The 24,824-nt window shown below is 40.2% G+C and overlaps 1 protein-coding gene across 7 annotated transcripts in view; it reads right to left on the bottom strand.

Annotated features, from left to right (window-relative positions):
* The window catches only part of Cdk4 (Cyclin-dependent kinase 4), a 260,158-nt gene that overhangs the window by 140,953 nt on the left and 94,381 nt on the right, over window positions 1-24,824 (bottom strand). The window contains exon 1 of one of the 7 annotated variants that reach the window (XM_083142446.1): window positions 613-985. The exons of the other annotated variants lie outside the window; for them this stretch is intronic. The gene's annotated coding sequence lies outside the window, so the exon portion shown is untranslated. Of the gene's footprint in view, window positions 1-612; window positions 986-24,824 lie in introns of those variants that run through there. 7 annotated transcript variants of the gene reach the window in all.

The following is a 24,824-nucleotide window of genomic DNA, read 5'->3' as shown; positions in this document are numbered from 1 at the left end:
GTTAAACCAAATCAATCAATCCATTAGTGGCAAACTGCTAAACCAAATCAATCAATCCATTAGTGGCAAACTGCTAAACCAAATCAATCAATACATTAGTGGCAAACTGCTAAACCAAATTAATCAATACATTAGTGGCAAACTGCTAAACCAAATCAATCAATCCATTAGTGGCAAACAGTTAAACAAAATCAACCAATCCATTAGTAGCAAACTGTAAGCCTGTGGTGCGTTTTCCGAATGTTATTCAGCGTAATGTAATAAAGATTTCTCTACACAAACTTTTATAAATGTATTTCGATCCCAAATCATGCAACACAAATTGAGTGTTTTTTTTTTGTAAAGTCCAGATAAGCTAATCGAGACTGGACCTACAATTTAAAGTGGGTTCCGAACCACTATGTGCCTCCACGGGGTATCGAACCCGACACCTTTTGATTATAAGGCGACGACGCTATAACTGCGCCATCTGGGAGGCCTTTCAGCCGAAAAGGTGAACAATTACTGTACCCGCGACGAAAACTGGTCACACAAACACTTTCCTCAACTAAAAATAAGCGTTCCACTGTACCTAAAATAGAAAAAAGAATGTCTACCTGGGTAGAATCTTACCTTGCAGTGTGAATGACTGTACAAAATTCCAGGAAAGCGCGAACCAGGGAATGGAATCTTGGTTTCAATGGTGAAAAAAGATAGGGGGAGGGAGGAGTGTTAAAAGTGGCAACTTCACAGAATGAACACGACACTTCCCACAATTCACTTCTCTTCAGCTCTCAGCTAAAAGGTTGGCGCAGGTTAACCATACCCTAAGCAGGATTTGTGAAGGCTTTCTGTTTTATCCACTAGTCAGCAAACCCCTGGCCGGTGGTTGGAGTGATCACAAAGCGGTAACACAGAAATAAAACAAGCAATTTCACTTCATAAATGCCCGACCGAAGGCCAAATAACGTTTAAGGCACCAACTACCACGCGTGTGCACTGTCATGCAAAGAATTTCGGACTACTTAAAAAGTGAAGATGAAGGTAGACGTGGGGTGAGGGGAGGGGGGCAAAGTGGAAGAAGGGGGGAGAGTAAGAGTGTGATTCCGGTGGAACTCATTCGGCAGCTGCTACCATTGAGGCTTTGACCTCAACCCATTCCCCCTTCTTTACTCGTGCTTCTATATAATACAGTATAAATGGTAGTTACCTATGAGCAGCGTTGCCAACTGCGATCACGAAAAAAAGCTGTTGATGAAGGTTATATTTTTTGGTCTTTGCAAAAAAAAAAAAAAAAAAAAAAGCGACTTAAATAGCTTCAGGATCTAAACTAATGTTTATAAAGTGGTTACTGTCGCCTAATCAAGGAGTTCAGTGTTCGATTCATTTAGATATTGGTTCGACTAGCTTGACGTCCACTTCATGAACAAGTAGGTTACTTGAACTCTAGCAGTTTACATTGGAACCTCCACCACAAGAATTTCCCGGACTGGGGATCGAACCCGGAACCTGAAACAAGATGTGAACAGGCTCGTACAGTGCGTCAAATAAGTACATAAAAATACCCTGTTCTAAAACTTCCGCAATATTCACATGACATCCAGAGTACGTGTAGCTTCCTCGTGTTTGGTACAGTGGGATCCATGAGTAGGCCTATTACCGTGCAAATTGCCCATCACCATGTTCGTGCACTTTAATTGACCCAAGAAGAGCTTCAAGAATTAAAAGAAAACTTAACACAAGCTGACGATAACTTCTGCAGCAGCATACATAAAAATTAATCGCTTAAAAACACACACACAGGATGTAAGTGAAAAATTAATGAAATAGGCATGGACAATTTGCTCGGTAATACTCATAGATGTTATTGTACGAGCGTACGGGGTTTGGTCCGCGGGACTGTGAGGACAATAAGAAGAGCTACTTGAAAAAAAAGAAGAGGTCGCTCTGATCTAAAACAGCAGGTATCCGGCAACGAGAGACTACCACGCGCCACCCTAAGGACATCATCTCGATAAGCCATTGCCCCAAAAGGCTGTTGTGCCACGGATCTTAGATTCATACTGGACATGCTCACTCCAAGTGCGTACCTACCTAAGGTAGGATTTGATAGGGCCGCATCCCTTCCCAAATTTACCTACAATATTGAACTAAATATTGTTTTCAGGTACACCATGCTCACATTCTGCTACGATTGAAAGCCTGGATTTTGGAAATTCCTCCCGATCAATGTAATTTAGAATGAATGAATTAAAACTTTTGGATGCGTCGGCAAGAACTGCAAAAGACATCACACACACACACACATCTGAGCTCGAATTATTATTTTTCTATGCTTAGAAATCCTATTTTGCACAAACCATCCTAAAATAAATCCCCGAGTACGCCACTGACTTATAAACCCACCCATTTCTGTTTCGTCAACTATCCTTCGCTCAATGGGAAAAATCAAGCGTGTGGAGGGGGAGATTCATTTCAAGTGTGCAGGTATATTGCAGCTATTCGATGCGGGGAGGTGGAGGGACGTAGGAAATTACACAGAATTAAGAATAGTGGCGGGGGTCCAATCGTCAGGTGAGAGATCCGGGTTCGATTCCTGGGGTGGACGTTTTCCGGTTTCACCTTGACGCTCCCTGCCCTGCCTCCTCCAGTATGGCCGAAATCGGAATGCATGGAGATCGCCCCTTACCCCACGGTAGAGTGTAATACACAGAGGAGAACGCTACAATATGTAGCGTCACTACACGTTCTTGAGGGGAAATCATGCCTTTCCTTCATGCGCGGCCGTTTCTCTCCATTTTTTTCTGAAGAGAGACAGACGAGTTTTCCCCATTTGATTACATTAAAAGAACAATTTTACTATTTCACCTGAAGTATTGGACTTGCGGCCTTCAAATTTTTAAAGGGCGTTATTGAAAGGTGTATTTCATGGTCCGTAAATTCATTTTTTTAAAATCACAAATGGTTTGATAGTTGGTTTAATTTACATTAAGTTTGGCAACAGCGTAGAACTGCCCGTTCAATGGTCTCAATTGCGGAAACCTAATAGCCGAGCTTGAACGAAAGGCATGATTTACCCTTAAAGATACTGATACAGTGAATACAGTGCGTTCAGTTTAACTCGGGGCCGAGAAAGCGCGTGACTGCAGAACGGCGAGACATGGCCACTTTCAACAACTCTTATAACACAGGTTAGTACTGGTTATGCAATATAAATATAATTGTCTACATGCTAAAGATAAGCGAGTAAAAATAAACGGGACGTTACGGATCGGAAAAGCCTGCATCTAAGCCATGTCTCGCCGTCTGCAGTCACGCGCTATCTCGGCCCCGAGTCAAACTGAACGCACTGTATAAGCTTGATATCTGTTCAGAAATTTTAAAATTCTAAAAGAACTACGCTTGAATATGCTCATCTCCAGATGAGATTCTGAATTGACTCAGGGAAAAAGAAATATGGTATACTTTTGTGAAATTTGATGAGTAAAATCGGGTAAAAGCCTAATACTGACAGAAAAGAACATATTTCTGACATAGTTGGTCGAGTCTTGGGTAGGAGGCAAGTTGCTTGTATGGATCAACATGGAGAAAATGCGGCCTGGGGGGGGGGGGGGGAATGCCCATCCAAATTATTTTGGCTGGGCGATACTCCATCCCCACACGCACACACATACTTCGAATACTGGGAAGAATAATAGCAGAAATGAAACAGCCACTGCCTTTCCTTCCCAAATTTCCTTTCCCACACGCCCCTGGTTCGATCACTAGTAGACGATAGAAAGCCGTTGCAAATTCCTAGAGAAAGGTGGGGGTGCTCTGCATGCCTATCACTCCACTTCGAGGTCCTGGGATCGATTCCTGGTTGGTGACACCAACCTAAGGAATTTTGCCAACCGACCACTAAGGAAGCATTTCAAGAATTCAGAACCAGATTTTTTGAGCGGCACTTAGTAGTGGAGTCACATATCCAGTAAGGGCAACGGCTGAACTTGATTTCGAAGATTGAATCCTGCTTCCTAGTTGCTGAAAAAATCCAGCAGGTGTTTTAAATGGCTAGCTCTGGTATTTTGCATAAAAAACAGGAATCCTTGTGTTATTTTCATGCAGGTTGGCAATCCCGGAGCAGCTGCCCGCTAGGACCTACGAAAACCTGAAGCAATGCTGGCCAGCTGTCCCTCCATGTCGCGTGCCTCCAGCTCGCACCTGCCCCGCTTCGGAAAATTGTTAGATGATTCAAGATCAGCTCGGACAGCTGCGTCCGTTAAAGCAGTGTTGCCACACCAAGGAAAAAGTCTCTTTCGTACAGGGAAATATCCCACTTCGAAGGTAATAAATTAGTGTCGGAATCCACTTTCTGTATAGGCAAGTTAAACGAGAAGAACAGGCAATACACCAATGGCTTGGTGAACCAAGTACAGGGAAACAGAAGACCTGGGCAGGATTCGAACCCAAGAAGGATTCAAAATTTGGGGCTAAATCCAGAATTCGATATTCCAACCAGGGATTCAAAATTCGGGGTTAAAATCCAGAATTCGGGACTCCAATCCAGGATTCGGAATTCAAGAAACAGGCAAGTTAATCGGGACTGAATCCACAGTTTATATTTAAATTCTGTGCAAATACCTAGGAGTATTAGAAAAAGACAACAGTCGATTCATGAATAACTATGCAATACACTGTAATATATGGCCTGCTCGACCATATCGCTGTAGATCTTGGTATTTGCCTAGCAGTAGCAACAGTGCAAATATTTATAATAGTATGTTTATTATTCTCATTTAATGATACATAATATGATACAGAAAACGCACAAACATTAGAAAAACACATACTGTACTCGCTCGTTATTTAAACAAAGTTAATGGATACATACATGCATACACACACACACACACACACACACACACACACACACACACACACACACACACATATATATATATATATATATATATATATATATATATATATATATATATATATATATATAAATACGGCGACACGGAGGGATTCGGGCACAAGCTATAACGGTCAAATATTGAGTGACAAGTAATTAATCTAATTGCCCGTTAGTAGGAATTAATTGCAATTGGTAATATTAATATCCGTCGCGAATACAGGTGTCTAGCGACTGTCTTAGCCAGCACTAGCTTGCTCAACCACCGTTTTTCGCCCGAATTCGGATTTACATGCATTCTTATGGGAATAGCAAGAAAAATGCAACTTCTAAACCAATGGACCGAATTGGATGAGATTTCAACCAGCGGAAGACCACATCATCAAAGTACTGATTCCAAGATTTGAGCCTTATCAGAACAGAACTACGGGAGTTATGAATTATTAAAGATTCATCGCTGAATTGAATGGGAGACGCTACCCTACTGATTTGGCCTTGCTTTCCGTGACTGACACAATAGAGGAGGATTTAACTAGTGTTGCCCACGAGACGAGACTTTGGCCTGTCTCGTCTCGTGAAAATGCTGTGAAATGCTGTCTCGTCTCGAAAATATTCGTTTGTCAAAGGGACACATGATCAATCTCGTCTCGTCTCGAATTTTTAAAAGCCTGTCCCGTCTCGTCCCGTGGGCAACACTAGATTTAACCTAATCTCTGCGCGAGGGGCTGATACCAGAGGTTAAGGACCGGAGTGAGCATTGACCAGGATAGGAGGACAACGGTCAAAGCACCAGAAACAATAAACAAGCACCTGATCATAGAGGGTAGAGCGTCACCTCGTTCAAATCTGGAATAAAAGGGATGATTTGGAATAGCGAGACACAGTTTTGCCTACAATCGCCACCGGAGTGTGAGCTACGCGCGACCTAGCTGCGAGCTACAATCAGACCCGAGGTCTGGATTTGTTTTTCCTCGAGTGAGTGTTTTAGAGCCATGGAGAAGAGCAGAATAGAACCAGGGGGTCGTTCTCCCCCTCGCCGTCAACGCATCCGTGCACATACGTGTGGTTATGTGAGAATAACGCCAGACACGTCCACCTGTGTCAATCGTTCGAATCAACGTCCTAAGTAGTAAAAGTTAGTAACATTTGATATCCATGTGAAACCGCGAATGGCTCATCGCGTATGTTCGTCTCATCGCCCAAGCCACGTATCTGTACTTACGAGTGACCGCGAAGAACTGACCTATTATTGCGCAAGTTGTCGCAAGGAGTCGACAGTGTACGTGTACTGTCCTGGACGTCCCTGCGAAGTGAACGAGTGAAGCCAGGATCCGATGATGCCAGATGGAGCTGCCGACTGATCCAGTTTCGCCAACCAGAATAACCGCGAAGTGCAACCCTGGAGTGCGGATGTCTTCCAGAACTGTAGGACCACTTTCACCCTACCCAGGTCAGAGGGAATGCAGCGAAGGTAAGATCCAACCATGTGCGTGTGTGAGAGAGATGACGCCTATCTACCGCGAATCTGCGTAAATCAAATCATTGCAGAACTTAAATCAGTGCTATGGCATCCCTAGACATCGGTATTCCGGCGGAGTAATCAATGTTAAAGATGAGAGTTTATGTTAACAGCAAACAATAGCTCATTGAATTATATTTGTACCTTCAGAAAAGATAGAAGGGGTTCGCACAAGGAACAATTATTCACTTTATACTTAAAATCCTAAACGATAAATTGTAATAGGCAATGTAGCCAAGTCATAGCAAGAGTATGGTCAAAGTATTAATGAATCTAACCTTTGTAATTGTCATATTGTCGCCATATGCCATGGAGTGAGAGTATGAATGTGAGATCGAATGAAAGAGGGCAAGATGTACTGTGTATTTATCTGTGCTTCAATATATGTGTATATTCAGAACCACCGTAGTATTATGTAACGTCATTTCAGGTACTTAAAATCAAATCCTCCTAGGTTTATTCTCGGTAACTCCGACTGTTAGGCACTTATCCTGACCGTATTATAATTCATGTAATGTTTAATTCGCCCAGCAGGTGAGGCGAGCGATTCTTCGTTGTTGCGTTGCTAAGCTCAGCTCAGTTGAGTTAGTTGAGTTAATTAGTTATTAAATTAGCCCGTAACAAAGCAAAGGGGAACATTTTCGTCTGCGGCTTTTGGGAAAGAACAAAACAAATAACTGTCCACTTTAGTTCGCGAGTTGGCCGCGGAATTTCTCTTTCTGGTACGACAGCAGTTCTTCATCGGCTACTCATGTTATGTTTCACATCCCTGTGTGTGACAATTCCTATACTTAATATTTTCCTGTTTATTTGTGAATTGTGTCCCTTTCCTGTCTCAGTTTTCATAGTCATGGTGGAATGTTAGCTCGCATATATAAATATAGTAGTTCGCTCTTGCTTCAAGATAAGGACTTTTATTTCAATTCGATTTCGAAACTAGGAAGCCCGCTTTCTCAAGTCCCATTCTCGGCTGATGAGGGGAAAGTCCCGTTCTCGTTTGGAGTCGCGAAATAGCACATCCAGAACACAAGAGAGAAAACAAGGCAAAAGTTTAAGGGAGCTTTCACACCGAACTGACAAGCCACAATCGACACGGGACCCTCCCGTCAGTTAAAATAAGAAGGGAAAAAAAGTCACTGCGAATCTGCGACCACCAGACGAGATGTGAAACTGAGAAAACTGCTCAGCTCGAGGAACACAACAGAGATGTTCTCTGCTGGGAATTTTCCCAGAAATGGGAAATTTTGGGAGCCAAAATTACAAGAAAGGGAAATATCAAAAAATGTGCAAAAAAACAGGAAAAGTAGACGGCATGCATTAAAGCATTGCAAAATTGCTTGTTATAGAGAAAATATTGTTCAAAGATGGCTACACTGCACTGTATTTTCCTTTAGCACAGCGAAGGTGGCGTTTGAGTGGCTAATATCTAATTTAAAAAGAAATAATGAACAAAAGAGGAAAGAAAAGCGAAAGGAAGCAGGAAAGTTCGCAAGGGCAACGTTCCAGCTCCATCGTGAATTCACTGAAAGAACCAGAAAGAAAAAAAGAAGCAGTATGGAAATCATGCCTGTCGTCACGAGCAACAGTCTTGAGCCTAACGCAATATTAAAATTTTGGCGGCAGATGGTTGGACACTTTAGGCGATGCACAATATTTTCTTGTGTGGCAAGGCAGTTGCTACAAAAACCTGAGCTCAATATCTTTCTTCGCGACAGCTGCGAATTCGCCACACAATCTGCATATGCCCTTCAGCTTCGGCTCAAGTATCATTTGTCTATTGTACATGCCAGATTGCCCTGTCATTCGAAGGTACCGCAGGCCCAATATAGGCCGCTGAGGAAAATTGACCGATGTTTTGCATTGTAAGTTATGAATATAAAACATTGTTGTTATCAAGCACGTTTTGAAACTGGACCGTCACAATTAGGCCTATTGGGCGACAAAAACATGTTGAACGTGAAACCTAAAACGCCATTTAAAATAGCATAAGAAATATGCGTATACTATTTTTATTTAATATCTTCATACCAGTTTACTAAATTCTCTCTCTAAGTTCATTCTGACGATGAGAATGATTTTATTTTACTTCGCGTTTCTGTCCCTTTGGCTAATCGCGAAGATAAAAATGAACCAACCACTTTTACGCCTCGTCAATATTCCAGGTTTCTTAAGTTCGCCCAGGGCTTAAGCATTAGTTTGTAAAGAACTTAATAAATTCAAGTTTCACAACTTGTACTTCCAAATCAAGATGTTAACTTATAGTCATCACAGTTAAATTAATTTGACAAATACGGTGTTAATTGATTGATTTGCTTTATTTTACTTCGCTTTCTGTGCCACTTTTGGCTAATTTCCGAAGATGGTGATGATTTGATAAAATTGATGAATCGACATTCGCAAACATTCATGCCCAGGCCGGGATTGCTAATACGGTGTTAAATACCCACTTTTGCAGTGTGAAGAATATATATATATATATACACACACACACACACACTGGGTGTCTCACAAGCAATAGTGCAAACTGACACAGGTGAAAGTACACGATAATAAAAGCAAAAAAAAAATCAGTAAACATGGGTCTGCAAACGAGCCGTTTTCGAGATATGTGCAGTGAGACTAATCACACAGATCCGAACCACCGGGTGTCGAACCCGAGCTCCCTTGATTACAAGGCGACGACGTTACCACTACGCAATCGGGGAGGCACTGATTAGCAATTAATATATCTGCGTAATCAAAGGGTACCGAGTTTGATTCTCGATGAAGGCACAGATTGCACAGTGCTTCGATCCGAACTTTAACCTTTTGGGCAGAAACTAGACGAATTATGACTTCGGTGATTGAAATAACTATAGGTGTTTATTAGCGGCATTTTCACCTTCGGATTTTTATGCAAAATAGATTTTTTTTAAAAAAAAATGATTCTGAGCAGGGAGGGGTTATTTCTCACCCCGACCTAATAATCCCTTTGCCGTCTCTGGCTGAACATACAGCGTGTCCATAAATATACTGTCATACTTTAAAGTGGTATTACGTCGCTTTGGATAATCATATTTAAATGAAATTGGTGACACTTGAAAGAAAAACTCAAATATTTTATTTTACAACTCACAGACATTGAATGTGGCCCCCACGACTGGCCCTGCAGACATCAAGGCGATATTCCCATTCATGCCACACACGCTCCAACATATACACAGGGATGGACTGGATTGCAGAAGTGATGCGAATTTGCAGTTCTTGCAGATTTTGAGGCAATGGGGGTACATAGACAATCTTTTATGTAACCCCATAAAAAAAGTCACAGACCGTCAAGTCTATGGCCTTTCCTTTGATGACATATGTAGCCACGATCCACGTTCACCAAACTCTGCGTGTAATGATATTAAAACACACCCAACTACGTTCGTAAATCTTCTGTAATAACAACACAATTTTAAAGGAAAACATTCACATGTAACCTGCCTGCCTGCTAAATATCCAACAATGAACCCGCATCGTCCATTGTTGTCGGGAGTGAATTTATTTCAGTTTCTATGTTTGCCATTGTTGATATTGGTGTCTATTGTTGACATGCACAAAAATATTTGAGTTTTTCTTTCAAATGTCACCAATTTCATTTAAATACGATTATCCAAAGCGACGTAATACCACTTTAAAGTATGACAGTATATTTATGGGCACTGTGTACTTTATGCTAGTACTTCAGGAGCTTTGCTGAAATTGTGACTGGAGATGCTACGGGAAGCATAACAAAGAAATTTTAATGAATCCCCCACCCCACACCAGTACTAGAAGGGGAGGTAGAGCTCTGGAAGGGGTGAAGGAAGAAGCTTTGACCAAACAACCGAGAAGCGAATGAACGAAGCCGGTTCTAGAGGAAAAGTACCCGATGCTTTCAACCGTTCACTACTTCTCCCCCCAATCTTTAAAAGGACAACTGTGCACGTGCTCTGAAGAAACCAACGGTTATCTTCTCCATAAAGGATCACTGGGGTACAGGAAACACGTGAACGTGCGGGGTTGGCAGGGTTTCCAACTGCAAGCACATTGACGAAACTATTGTTACATTCCACATTACGTTTTAGGGGTGTTTTAGGAAGGATTTTGAATTTGTGAGGGTTACCGCTATGGTTTTACATAGGTGCCATTGTGAATATAGGTTCCCGCACAGCTACAGTATGTTACAGCCGTTGCGTTTGGTAAGAGCGGTTCCGGGTTCGATCCCCGTTGGGAGTTTCTTAAAGTAGCAGACGCGGTTCTAGAAAAATAGAAAACAGCGACGATGGGACTCGATGCACTGACGACGCGCCAGCCATTAAAAAGCCGTTAGGCCGGTCTTGGCCTGCGAATTTTAGGTGTCTTGGTAAATTTGTCTCCAAAATTACAATAAATCAAAACGTTTTGGAAAATGTAGGTGGTGTTCCGTTGTCGCCTTGTAATCAAGGGGTCCCGGGTTCGATACCCGGTGGAGGCACATAGTGGTTCGGATCCCAGTTTAAACTGTAGGTGCAGTACCGATTAGCCTTACTGTGCATAAAGTGGACTTAAAACAACAAATCAATAAAAAAAACCATGGGAACTCACTCAAAATGCTATCTGCTTTTACATACAACATACAGCATGAATAAATTTCAAGAAAAAAATTGTCACAATTCAAAACGCCATTTTACATTTGTAAACATTAAACAAAGAAGTAGCCGCCCAAATTGGCGGCTGGCCTTGATCTTAGTGACAAATAAATGGTACATGAGCAAGATCAGCTGTCCTGTAGCAATGTTGAAAAGCGAAATTCTGCCTTTGCGTTTTCGTGTGTTTGTTACATAACAACCACGTCTCTATTTTCTTTATATGAAATGCTTCTGTATTTTTCTTTAATTTAATTTTTAATTTTTGACTTTCCACGCGGCAAAATCTATGTACAGTCACCGGCAATACAAATTGGGACACCTACATCTGAAATACTCACTTCCCTGCAAGATGTTATGCGGGTTGACTACCCCTACGGCAGTGGTAGAAGTTGACATTGAAATGTTGCTATTAAAATATCCTTATCGCCTTGGAGTTAGGCAACACACATAACGGCTTGCAGGGAAACTAGTGTTCAGGATGTAGGCGTCACATTTTTATTGCCTGTGAGTGTACATGCAGTAGGTTAGGGCATTTGGCAGCACGCGGTGTACCCGACACTTATTTGTATCTCCCGCAAGCCGAGTTCGGCTCTTCCGAGACACTACGACAGTAAACGATGTCAGCCGAACACAAATGAACTCGTCGCTGATTCGTTGCTTTCCAACTGCCAGCTTTTGATATCTTCAATCGGACAGATCTCTGAATCGGTTCGTATTGCACGAACACTTCGCCAATCACATGGTTGGTTACACTGCAAAGCTACGCACCTGGGCTCTTGGTAACCAAACCACCCCTTCGATTGAAGCCAGGTGGAAGCCGCAACGTACGCTAACATGAAGAATGAAAAAACAAGAGTTCATTTATTACGCACTTAAGAGCGAGTCTTTCACTACTCTCTCCTCTTCTGCTTTACTTGTGCTGGCTAGCGCACCTATATCTGCTGGATGAACGAAGTCACTGTAAACAAATACACACGTGGCTTTGGAGTAGAGTTGGTGTTTTAAGTACACAGTAAGGCTAATCGGGACTGAACCTACATTTAAAGTGGGATCCGAAACACTTGTGCCTCCACCGGGTAACGAACCCGGGACCCCTTGATTACAAGGCAATGACGCTACCACTGCGCCATGGGGGAGGCCCACGTGGCTTTGGAGTAATACTACGAGATCGCTTTGCAGTGATCGGAAAGTTACTTTTAATTTCCGATTCATTATTTAAAAGTAACTCAGTTACAGTTACTGGAACTTGAAGTAACTAAGTTACTTAAACAGTAATTTTCTGCTGGACAGTTTTTTTAAAAAACAAATTACACACAATCAATGATCATTAGTAATAAAATAAATATATGAAGACTTACTAGCGTATTATTTATGTCTTCATATATTAATATTATATTAGGACACAGAAAAAAAAGATTGAACAAAACCCCGAAGTCTTCAAGTGCAATTAGGAATGACGAATCGCAATAAAGCGTAGATGTTCTAAATTTAGCATTTACCTTACTAAATTCTACGGAAAACCTTCCACCTTAGCATCCATAGAAGACGCATGGTAGGAAACACTGACAAATTTGGCTACTGATCCATGTTATAAAGTTTCAAGTTAACAACTGCGGTGTCGTTAAGTAACTGTTGATAACCTTACTTCTATTGCAAAAAATAACTGTTACAGTTAATTACTGTTAAAAGTAACAAGATACATAGGCGTGCGCAAGGGAGTGCCAGGGGTTCCATTTTTTTTAATGTACATACTATCATTAGAATAATGAAAATAAGATCAGTGTTAGAAAAGTAAGGAATTTCATTTCACATTAGATGACCCCGCCAAGGACGTATTTACGGGGGAGGGGGTCCGGAGCCCCACCGAAGGACTTACCAAGTACTAAAATTAAGTAGTGAAAATAGAATTGTTTCAGCATTTGTTACATAATCGATGGTTAGCTATTTATTGTCGCCGAACTTACTGGAGAAGAAGGAATTGGGATCATGCGGCTTTGAGTGACATTACCAAAGATTTATGCACACTGCTACTCATGATAATATACATAAAATATTACTCCCTCTGTCCCATAATTATTGTCCGGTATGCCAAAATGGTAACTTTTTATTTATGTTCTTTTGGATACTTGATCGGTCAATTTGTACTGATCCTTGAGAAATAACGTTGTATGACACATTCCCGTGTTTCATGTTGTTCTTCTGTATACACCAATGTCACAGTTTGAATATCGTACAATTATTATGGGACAACAAACAAAAGTGTACCGGACAATAATTATGGGACAGAGGGAGTAATCAGGAACTTTACTTTTCGTCAATTGGATCTAACTCATTTTTTGCTATTCAATAAATATTCAATTCTTTATCTATTTGACATTAATTTCCTTGCCAGGGTAGTTGTATTTGTACAAATTTTGGCGAGCAGAACTACAAGTAAGCTAGATAATGAATACGTGCTGTTTTGTCTCTATTCTTATACGGTCTTTTTGCATATTCATGTAGTGACACAATATTAATATACATATTTAATTGGTATTATTTAAATTAAATTAAAAATTATTTATTAAATATTAAATTATTATTATTTAGACACTTCGTGGGATTCCCCACGAAATATATTTCTTGATACGTGCCTGCCCCCCTCCCCCTCCCCCCGCCCCATCTATCTCCAAAACAATGTGATATTGTTTAGGAGTGTTGGAATAACCGTGAAAGAGATTAAGCGTAAAACGGACCAAGAGCGAAAATATTAAACGCGAACCAAAAAAAGAACATGAAGTTATGACAATTGGGCTAACATTGTTCAGAAATGAAACTGAAACTCCTGTGTAATCTACTCACGAAAGCGTACAGTGGGATCCATGAGTTTTACCGTGCAAATTGTCCATCACCATGTTCGTGCACTTTATTTGACCCAATAAGAGCTTCAAGAATTGAAAGAAAATTCAAAACAAGCTGTTGACAACTTCTGCACCAGCATACATAAAAATCCATCGATTAAAAACACATAGGATGTAAGAGAAAAATTAATGAAAATAGTCATGGACAATTTGCACGGTAATACTCATGGATCCCACTGTACAACCGCGACAAATAATTCCGTCACACCGAAAATAAACACATAAGTAGGTTAGGCAAAAGTACGAATACTACATAAGTAATAAAATCAGCTTTTATACTATACAACTTAAGTACCATGTTTCAACGACATTGCAACTTTATTTAATGTTTAGTTCTTCACGTGGTGTCGATTGAGATATTAATGATCTTAAACAGTCTCTTTCACTTATGACAACATAATAATATTCTAATATATAAAAATGGATATATTTGTGTGTGTGTTTGTTCCGGCATAACTCTCGAACGCCTCGAGCAATTTCAACCAAACTTGATACACGTATCACTTGCAATCTGGAAAGAAATACTGTAGGGGTAAGACACCCCTGGCACCTCTAGGGGTGGGGGTGGGGGTGGGAAGAGGTGACATGCAAAAATAATAAAAAAACGACCGATATTAGTGTGGAATCCATAGTTTTCTGGTTCGCTAAGATGAATAGTGACACTCCGAATGACGTTCAACTCCAAGACACCCCTAGGGGTGGGGATGGGAACGGGGTGACATGTAAAAATAATCGAAAACGACCGATATTAGTGTGGAATCCATAGTTTTCTGGTTCGCTAAGATGAATAGTGACACTCCGAATGACGTTCAACTCAAAGACACCCCTAGGGGTGGGGGTGGGAACGGGGTGACATGTAAAACGACCGATGTTAGTATGGAATCCATAGTTTTCGGGGTCGCTAAGATGAATAGTGACTCTCCCAATACCGTTCAACTCCAAGACACCCCTGGTACCCCTAGGGGTGGGGGTGGGAAGGGGGTGACATGTAAAAATAATCGAAAACAACCGATATTAGTGTGGAATCCATAGTTTTCGGGGTCGCTAAGATGAATAGTGACACTCCCAATGTCGTTCAACTTCATGTTCATTTTACACTATAGTTAGAATTCATTATATTCCTGTAAATAAATACCCCGGCAACAACTGCCAGACCGCTTTCTTTTCTTAATAACAATAGTTTACTGATCATTAGAACTGAGCATAGCAATGACAACATAATAATAATAATAATAATAATAATAATAATAATAATAATAATAATAATAATAATGGGGCACAAAACACCGGATTGCTCGTTTTGTTGCAACGTGGGAGGCAGCGCTGGTGGAACACTTTGACAACCTGGGAGGTGTAGGTCTATTGTGAAAATGTGGGAGGATGTTTTCTTGGAGAAAATGGGGAGTTGGAGAGTTTTTTGTGAAAATATTGTTTTGCAGCGTGACAAGCCTTCACGTGGTTGCTAACAAATAACAAAGAACTTCAGATGCCCTTGTCCTGATCTTTTCTTCAAGAAGCGGGAATGCGACTTTTCCTGAAAACAACAAAGGAGGAGAAATTAGGGGATGGTTCAAAGGCAACCTCTCTTTAATAGAAAATGAAGTCACTTTTGTTCAACGGAAACGTAGGAGTAGAAACTTTTTACTACATTTTAAATAAAACATGTTAACGTGTACAGGCTTTTTTTTAAAAAAAAAATTGCAATAAGAAAAGAAATGCGACCAACAAAAAGTAAAGAAAAAATGATTCTGTGGTCATTCGGTTACAGAATTTTACGAGAACTTAGTGTCGGGAGACTCTCGGTCTCGCGATATTCGAAAACCAAAATTACTTTAAAATGCGACTTATTCAGACATCCTACGCAAATATCTGATTATTTATAGATACGTCATATATTTGCTTTATCGTAATTGCTAAGCCAATTCATTTGTAGTAAATGTGAATGTGTGACGCGTGGTAGCGTACATTCAGGATAAACTTACGTTTCCTGGAGCTTTGTATCAGCCAAATGAGGCATCTAACATGAAAACGTCAATAAGAACAGTAATAAGTAGGGCTAGGATTTTGATCTTTCGTAAGGCAGAAACATTGCATATGTACGAGAGGAACGTGTTTTACACGAAGTGAATAAATTGGGATGCTCTTGTTAGGACATTTTTTTTTGCATTTCTTTACCCTTTTTGGAGTAGAGGTCATTTTTTAAACTTTTAAACCGCTTAAGTCATTTTTCGGTCTTTTAAAAGCCATCTTATGCATTTTTTCTACATTTTGATGAAAGAAGGAACATTTTACATGCAAATGTAACCCTTTGAAGGAGAGAGGTTCCCGACTCTCGTCTCATTGCCTTCAGCGCAGTTCTGAACGACTGTGTTTGAAGAAACAAAGAAATTCTGTGCAGTATTTGTTGACACGAACTGTTGTGTAACAATTCAGCACAAACAATGTGATTTCTGCCTCTATCAGTAAATACATTGTCGCCAACCGGATTATTATTAAAAAAACAAGGGGTACAAAGTTTTGTGCTTGGTCTGTATCTGACATTTTGTCAGGGAAGCAATTTCCACTCTATGGAATTGAAAGTGATTTTAACAGCAAGTGATATTGTTCATTTCAAGTACGCTCATCTTGTGTCGGTGGAAGTAGAGAGAAATTTTTCCGTGTACAAGGCTCTCTTGTCCGACAACCGACAATCATTCACTTTTAAAAATTTGCATATGATTTTCGTTGTGTACTGCAACTCGGTACTTAAAGCGTAAAATGTGACAAAAAGTGAACTTTCTTACTTGCACTACCATACGCAATGAACATGTGATAGATACTGTAACGTTAATTTGTAATTTGAATTTCTCTTGGTAGTTTATAAATTTGTTTTACAAATCTTTCAGAATTTTTAGGTAATTTTTCTAAGTTTATAGGGCATTTTCTTGCATGTATTAGGTCATATTAGGTCATAAATGCATTTGTTAAAGGTCATTTTTTGGCAATTTTAAGATCATCAAAATCCTAGCCCTAGTAATAACTATGCATCTGAGTACACCAACTCTACGAAATGTAAATAATAATAATAATGGAAAACATTTGTTTTGGATATTCACTCATTTGGCGGATCGAGTAGCAAAGTTTCCCCAAGAATGTAAATAAAATTAATTTATTTTCATTGGTTTATATTTTGTTATTGTATATTAATAGAACTAGACTGCATGGCGTAACTGCCCTCTAAGGGCCAAACCCTGCTTAGCGTCTTTTCATTGAGTAACGTGCAGTCAGCGCATCGAGTCCCATCGCCGCTGTTTCTCTGCCCTCAGACACCGGAGCCCACTACTTCTTTGAATTTTTGTTTTAAGTCCAGTTCATGCACATATAAGCTAATCGGAACTATCCCTACAGTTTAAAATGGGATCAGAAGCTACTTTGTGCTTTCAGTAAATATCGAACCCGGGACCACTTGATTACCAGGCGACGACCAGGGTGCGAAATCCTTAGGGGGGGGGGTGTCTTGGCCTCAAAAATCTCCCCTACGAAATACGAAAAATTTTCCGTGCGGGGAGAGCTTTTGTTACAAGAAACAAAACATAAACAATTACTTTTAATTCCAAATATACTGTACTAAGAATAATATCCAATACATGCACAAATTAGTGTAGTTGTGAGTGTTCAATAAGTTTTCATTATGCACAATAAAAGTAAAACATGAATGCAAAACAATAAGCAGTATGAAATCTAATTGATTTATATTAACATAAAGCAAAAAATCAAATAAAAATTTACACATAATAAAACCACTTCAACTATTTCATAATTTATTAATATCTTTAACCAGTTAGTCAAGGACGTAGTTGCCTCCCCGATGGCGCAGTGGTAGCGTTGTCGCCTTGTAATCAAGGGGTCCCGGGTTCGATACCCGGTGGAGGCACATAGTGGTTCGGATTCCACTTTAAACTGTAGCTCCAGTCCCGATTAGCCTTACTGTGCATAAAGTGGACTTAAAACACCAACTCAAACTCAAGGACGTAGTTTGGTATTTTATAATATCTGATATATTTAAAAGTAACAAATTAATTTACTTTTGGCAATTAATAATATTTTTTTTAATTTAGTAAATAATGTTTACTTTTAATATCATAAATATGTATATCGTATAATTTATATGTATGTTTGTGTGTAGGGTGGTTGTAGATTAAGATCTTTCTCCCCCTCCCCAGTCTTAAATGATTTCGCCCCCTGGTGACGACGGATACATCTTTTGAAGTAGCTCTCCAATTGATCTCACGATGCTGGTTCAACACTGAGATACAGTGAGTTCCGGCCGGGAATCGAACCCAGGACCACTCGCACCAAAGCTGAGAGCGCTGATCATTTGGCTTCGCGGGAAGCCTTGCATAATAATCAAAATCATGATCAATATTAAGGGCTGAACCGATGCCACTTTTAACCGATACCCATACTCTTATCGATTCCCACCGATACCGATGCTTTGAAAGTGTAACAATTAGAATTTGTTTAAGATACTGATTAATATGAATTGTATTATGCTCAGGAGCGTATATTGTAGGCTAGCTAATCTATCTGCGAAGACTGAAGTCTAGAGAATAAAATACAGGAGAAAAATCGATTAGAAATTGTAATAAAATTGTTCATATCAGTGAGATGATGGTGATTCCGGAGTTGGCAACCTGATTTCCTATAAGTTTGGCAACCCGATTTCCTATAAGTTTGGCAACCCGATTTCCTATAAGTTTGGCAACCCGATTTCCTATAAGTTTGGCAACCCGATTTCCTATGAGTTGGGTTGGCAACCCGATTTCCTATGAGTTGGGTTGGCAACCCGATTTCCTATGAGTTGGGTTGGCAACCCGATTTCCTATGAGTTGGGTTGGCAACCCGATTTCCTATGAGTTGGGTTGGCAACCCGATTTCCTATGAGTTGGGTTGGCAACCCGATTTCCTATGAGTTGGGTTGGCAACCCGATTTCCTATGAGTTGGGTTGGCAACCCGATTTCCTATGAGTTGGGTTGGCAACCCGATTTCCTATGAGTTGGGTTGGCAACCTGATTTCTTATGAGTTGGGTTGGCAACCTGATTTCTTATGAGTTGGGTTGGCAACCTGATTTCTTATGAGTTGGGTTGGCAACCTGATTTCTTATGAGTTGGGTTGGCAACCTGATTTGTTATGAGTTGGGTTGGCAACATGACTTGTTATGAGTTGGGTTGGCAACATGATTTGTTATGAGTTGGGTTGGCAACATGATTTGTTATGAGTTGGGTTGGCAACCTGATTTCCTAGGAATTGGTAAACTTATTTCTATTCATAGCCTAGGACCATGTGACAGTGAGGTAGGCCAGACCTTGGAATCAGTATACGCCACTGAATGCTTCAATTGTAAACATCAATTTACCCGAGGTTTACTTTAAATTCTTTTAAACAATTACATCAGAATGAAAAAATATGTTTTGTAATTACAAAATGCAGTTTTCACATACTACTGGTACAAAATCAATGAAAAATTCGAATTCTGCATAACTTCCATGATAAGCGTGTCGTTGCAATTTTGCGGACCCCGCGAATATTCTAAACGCCGGAAAGTATCGGCTGGTATCGATACATAAAATCCAACCGATACATTCCGATACCGATACCACTCATACTTCGCCCCCCCCCCCCCAATCCTGGCCTCACTCATGGATTACACTGTGTTTAGGCCAGTGTCTCTCAGCCGATGGGGCAATGGCGCCAATATTATCGGACCAGATAAGTTCTCTTGAAGTTTGCGACTTGCAGACCTAGCTGGCAACCAGTTGGATAGCCTTTCATTCAGGTTTCCACTGCGATAACAGAAAATGCCTCCGTGTCAGTGGTGGTGTGCGATCGAACAACCTAACAAGGGGGCGCTTTGCTTCCCGTCTCCAAATTTGGAGGTTGACGGACTGGCGCCACGACCAATTGAGATTGTTCAGGAATTTTCATTAACAAATATATTCAAGTAGATATACTCTGATTAATTGGAATTCTTCGGTATCCAAAATGGAACATTGCAATGAAAATGAGCACTTACCAAATGACAGTGACCAGAGGAAACTATGCCATTAGATCCAGTCGCTTTCAACTACAGTAACACCTCGTTTATCCGAACCCCGATAAGCTGGACAGGCAAATGGAAAAAATAAAGCAGAATGCAAGGTTTTAAATGTGGCTAGAAGTCAACCAAAGAACTTCCCAAAGAAAAGGCATTCAACCACTGATGAAAGTCTGTTTCCCGCAGACTTTGTACTGTACTGTATAGTGTATTTAGGCCTATGCCCTTTAAATACACCATAATAAACGTGTTTTGTTGCTATAAACGGAGTTTTAATGCACTTTCTACTGTTCTTTTAGGCTATTTCAGTTAATCCGGACTTTCGTTAAACCGGTCAACTTATCGCCCCATTAGTCCGGATTAACGAAGTTTTACTGTAATTTAAACCAAACTTTATGTTTGACAACAAGACTAGACATAAGCCAACTAATACTAGCTATCTATGATTATGCTATAATTTATTAACATTAAATTTCAAAGGTATGTCGTAATTAACGTATAAATTTAAAAGAAATGAGAATGCTATTTACAAGTAAAATTGTTGGGATCAGGGCATAGCCTTTTTAAAAAAACGAAATTACCGGGCCGCAGGCTCACAAAGGTTGGGAATCTCTGGTTTAGGGACTTCAGACCAAATCAAGACTTCACTTTCGAGATCGTCGCCTTATACGGGGATGTCAATCAACAGGGAAAAAAAACATCCGCCACTGGTGTCCTACGAGCTAAATATAATCGAACCTGAATCATTTTAAGTTGCAAGCTGCGTTCTCCAACTTGCATAAAGAGGAAGTGCATGGGTTGACCATTTGGCCTGCCTTGCATCCTACGCCGCGCCCCACAGCCATTTCCCCCAACGGTACCTCCAGCTTGGATCCACAGGGCCGTCCGAAAACACCTGCCACCCCTTCCACCGAGAAGGAAGGTGTACCGCATCCTGTTTCCATCCTTGCCAAATTCCATCCCAACACAATATCAAAGTTCAACGTCCTTCTGGCGCATAGCAGCTGCTCTCCAGGAATCTTCACGTATGACAGTTATTCGCGCAGACTGCTTCAACGTATTCCGGTTCAGGGCGAATTCTTACCCCTCCAGTGGCGTGCCACGATTTTCGAAAGGAATTATTTTTTTGGTAGTCAGCCCTCATTTTGCCATCTTTTCCTACCTTGGACTTTATTTCTTTAGCAATACTGGGCCAAAGGGGTTAGGGCTCCCCCGCCCCGCCCCTTAGACACGCCACTGTGCCCTTCCAAGAATTCTAAAATAGAGAGATTTCGGAAGCTACGGTTTTGAAAATACCTATAGCTTCGAAAAATTCCACTCATATTTAAAAATCTGGGAAAATTTGCTCGTTTATTCTGGTACAGGCCTATCAGGCCAATAGCCACAGGGGGGAACTCATCCCTTATCAGGGGGGATAGAAGTCCTGAAGATGTATTTCTCAGTGTATTACAACTTATTATACAAGATGTTTAATCCTGCTAAGAAAGTAAAAATAATTACCACTGTACACTATTTAAATTAGATATTTGTAAAATTTCAAAGGGGCTTCAAGCCCCTCCCCCTGACTACGCGTCTGGAGCCTAACTTCTGTGCATAGCTTAAAATAAAAGTACCATTCTCTATATACCTTCACTTTCTCGCCCTCTTCAATCTACCACGAAGTGTTGCCATAATCCAAGGACAATTTCCCTCTGCAAGGAGCAAAATTTCCCTTCGTCCATTTTTCCCTTCATATATAGAAATTATGTAATGATATAAATAATGACAAAATAATAAGTTTTCGTGTTTTCCTTATATATGCTCATTGCTGTGGGGCCTGCCGTTCCGGGTTCGAACCCTGGCCAGTCATAAATAGCATTGTGTCTGTTCTATCACCCACTTCACGAGTTCATCATTCATCCTCATTGTCGCTATTAACTGAAGATGTAGAAATAATAATTATTATTTTCTATAGTATTCATAATTTAAAAGTACAGGCTTAATACAAATGACGTGCCCAATTAACAATTATTTTCAAAAACTGCCACTTTTTAAACACACTTCTTTTTGGCTGGAGACTCGGTACAGTGGTTCGAGCCCCCCTTCGAGTTTTAAGTGCAGTCTCGATTAATGTATATGTGAATAACGTGGACTAACTATCACATTTAATCTAAATACCTACAAAAAAACTTTTCTCAATGCCCTACGCTGAAGATGAATTCTGATCACGTGAGTAGGTTTGCAGTTCTACATATCAAACGGAAACACTTAAGTAATTGTTGGTTATTAGTTTCGCCAGGCACGATCATGTAAATATAATATATTCAGATAATTGGGAAGCAATTACAACAACTTGAAAAGCAATAATTTAAAATGTCAAAAGTATATTTTTCCATCACCTAAATGTTATGTTGCTTTTCTTCCCTCCTTTTCTTAACAAGGTTGATTTGACAAGGGAAGATATTTTTCGCATCGTGTACCACACACGTTGTGTTCAGACACCCTAAGACCAGTCCGTTTCTATAGCTACAGCACGTTAACTCGTTCCTCTGCATAGATTTGGCGAAATATTCGTTGAATGACGGAAGAACATGAAATATTGATATTCGGAGGTCATGTATGTAAGAATACCTATAGATAAACAGCATTATCTAGCTTGGATGTAGATACGTTCGCCAAAATTTGTGCAAAAACAACTGCCTCGGCAAGGAATTTAATTCAAATAGATAAATAATCGAATATTTATTGAATAACAAAAAATACTGTTAGATGTAGTTGACGAAAATTAAAGTTTCTGATTAATATTATATGCACATTATCATAATATGTATAAGCAGTAGGGCATAAATCTTCTTTGACACTGCCCTTCAAACCCATGTGATCCTAATATCCTTGCCTTCCAATAAAGAAATAACTATTGATTATACAACTAATGCTCAATAACTATATTTTCATTATTTAATTTTAGAACTTGGGTGTTTTTTTTTTGGGGGGGGGGTTCGGACCACCTGGAACCCTTCTAAATGGATCCGTCCTACAGTAGAATCTAGCGTATGTTAATGAAAGGCGCCACTCAGTGGACAAGGGATACTAAAAAGTTTAAGAGATACCACAACGTTTTTTTTATTTTTGTTTTTTTAATCAAATCAAATCACGCAATAGTCAGACTACAGGCCGGCAGAGATGTTGAGGAATCTCAGATAAATCATCAAATCTAACCTTACATGGTCAAATACAGCCAGAGAGAACATCACTAGATAAAAAAAAAAATAAGGTTTCGATCCTATCAAAGAATTCACGGAAAGCAAATCGCACGAGATGGACGCTTCCAGGCAGAGGCGGCAAGAACTTCAATAAATCGCGTGCAGTTGGACGTGGATTTTTTGATCAAGGCCTAAAACCAAGGAATGAAGTTAGTAAAGTATGGGAGTATCTACCTGAAAGAACAGGGGTCAATCTCTCCTTGTGTGTTCTGTTCTGATTCAAGTTCCTCCGCATGATATCACGGAAACCAAAAGATTTTATTTTATTTTTTTCAATTTTGACGTTTCTCGTTATCATTTTTCGCTGCGTGTCCTGTTCGGACGTAGACCCCAGTTTTGCTTCACAGAAAATTGTCGGCAGTGGCGGCTCGAGGTTTGGAACGTTGGTGGTTGCAGTGAAATATATATTTGTGAATGCGTGATTGGTGATTGTGTATTTTACGGGCATCTACATGTTTACAGGCCGAAACCAAGTGTTAAATAATAATCAAAATTTAATTATTGATAACAACTCGTTTGAACCAGTTTCCAAATTCAAGTACTTAGGAGTAATACTAACAAATGAAAATGACATTAAAGAGGAAATAAAAAGCAGACTTAATTCAGGAAATGCGTGTTACATTTCTCTCCATAAACTTTTATATAACTTGGTATAATACCAAGAAACTAAAAGTTAAAATATACAAAACAGTAATTTTGCCTGTAGTATTATATGGATGTGAAACTTGGTCCCTTACATTAAAAGATCAACATAAATTAAGAGTATTTGAAAACAAAATCCCAAGAAAAATATTTGGACCTAAAAGGGATTAGGAGACACACAGGTGAATGGAGAAGGTTGAATAATTTAGAACTCCATAATTTGTATTCATGTCTGGATATTATTAGAATAATTAAATCAAGAAGACTTAGGTGGGCAGGCCATGTGGCACGAATGAGAGAGGAAAGAAGAGTTTGCAGGATTGTTGTTGGGAAACCTGATGGTAAGCCTGTAGGAAGACCAAGACGAAGATAGAAGGATAACGTTGAGATGAATCTAAAGGAAATCGGTAAGAATGGAAAAGATTGGATTGATCTTGCCCAGGATAGGGAGAGTTGAAAGGCTTGTGCTGATGTTAATTTTATTCATCTCCCCTTCTCGACACCCGATCTCAACCCCGTCCACTAGCACATAGAAACCAGAATGGGAAATTCCCCTTATTCCCCTCTTCAAATGCCACCCTGGTTATACTGATGCAATCATATATTGACAATTAAAATATTTTTTTCTAGAAACTATAGTGCAGGAGGCCTTAGAAAGAGGGTTTCGCGGGCTAACAGCAGACGTCGCTCGCACACTATTGCCGCTACTCTCGTGTCGTCTGCTCCTCAGCCGAACAAACAGGCCGAGGGAGCAAGAGTCAGAGGTCACTCACCCTTCCAGAAGGGTGCAGCGAGCTAGCTGTGGCAACCAGGCTCGCTCATTCGCGGACCTGATTGGTTCTCGCAGACACACCCCCATATTGTCGTCTGCTGCAAGCCCGCGAAGCGATCTTTCTAAGACCTCCTGCACTATAGAGGCCAGTTGCATTTCAATGG

This window comes from Lepisma saccharinum, chromosome 21 (genome assembly GCF_977018435.1).
Source record: "Lepisma saccharinum chromosome 21, izLepSacc3.1, whole genome shotgun sequence".
Lineage (NCBI taxonomy): Eukaryota > Metazoa > Arthropoda > Insecta > Zygentoma > Lepismatidae > Lepisma > Lepisma saccharinum.
Note: the sequence above shows the minus strand (reverse complement) of the source record. Positions and strands in the feature narration are given on the sequence as shown.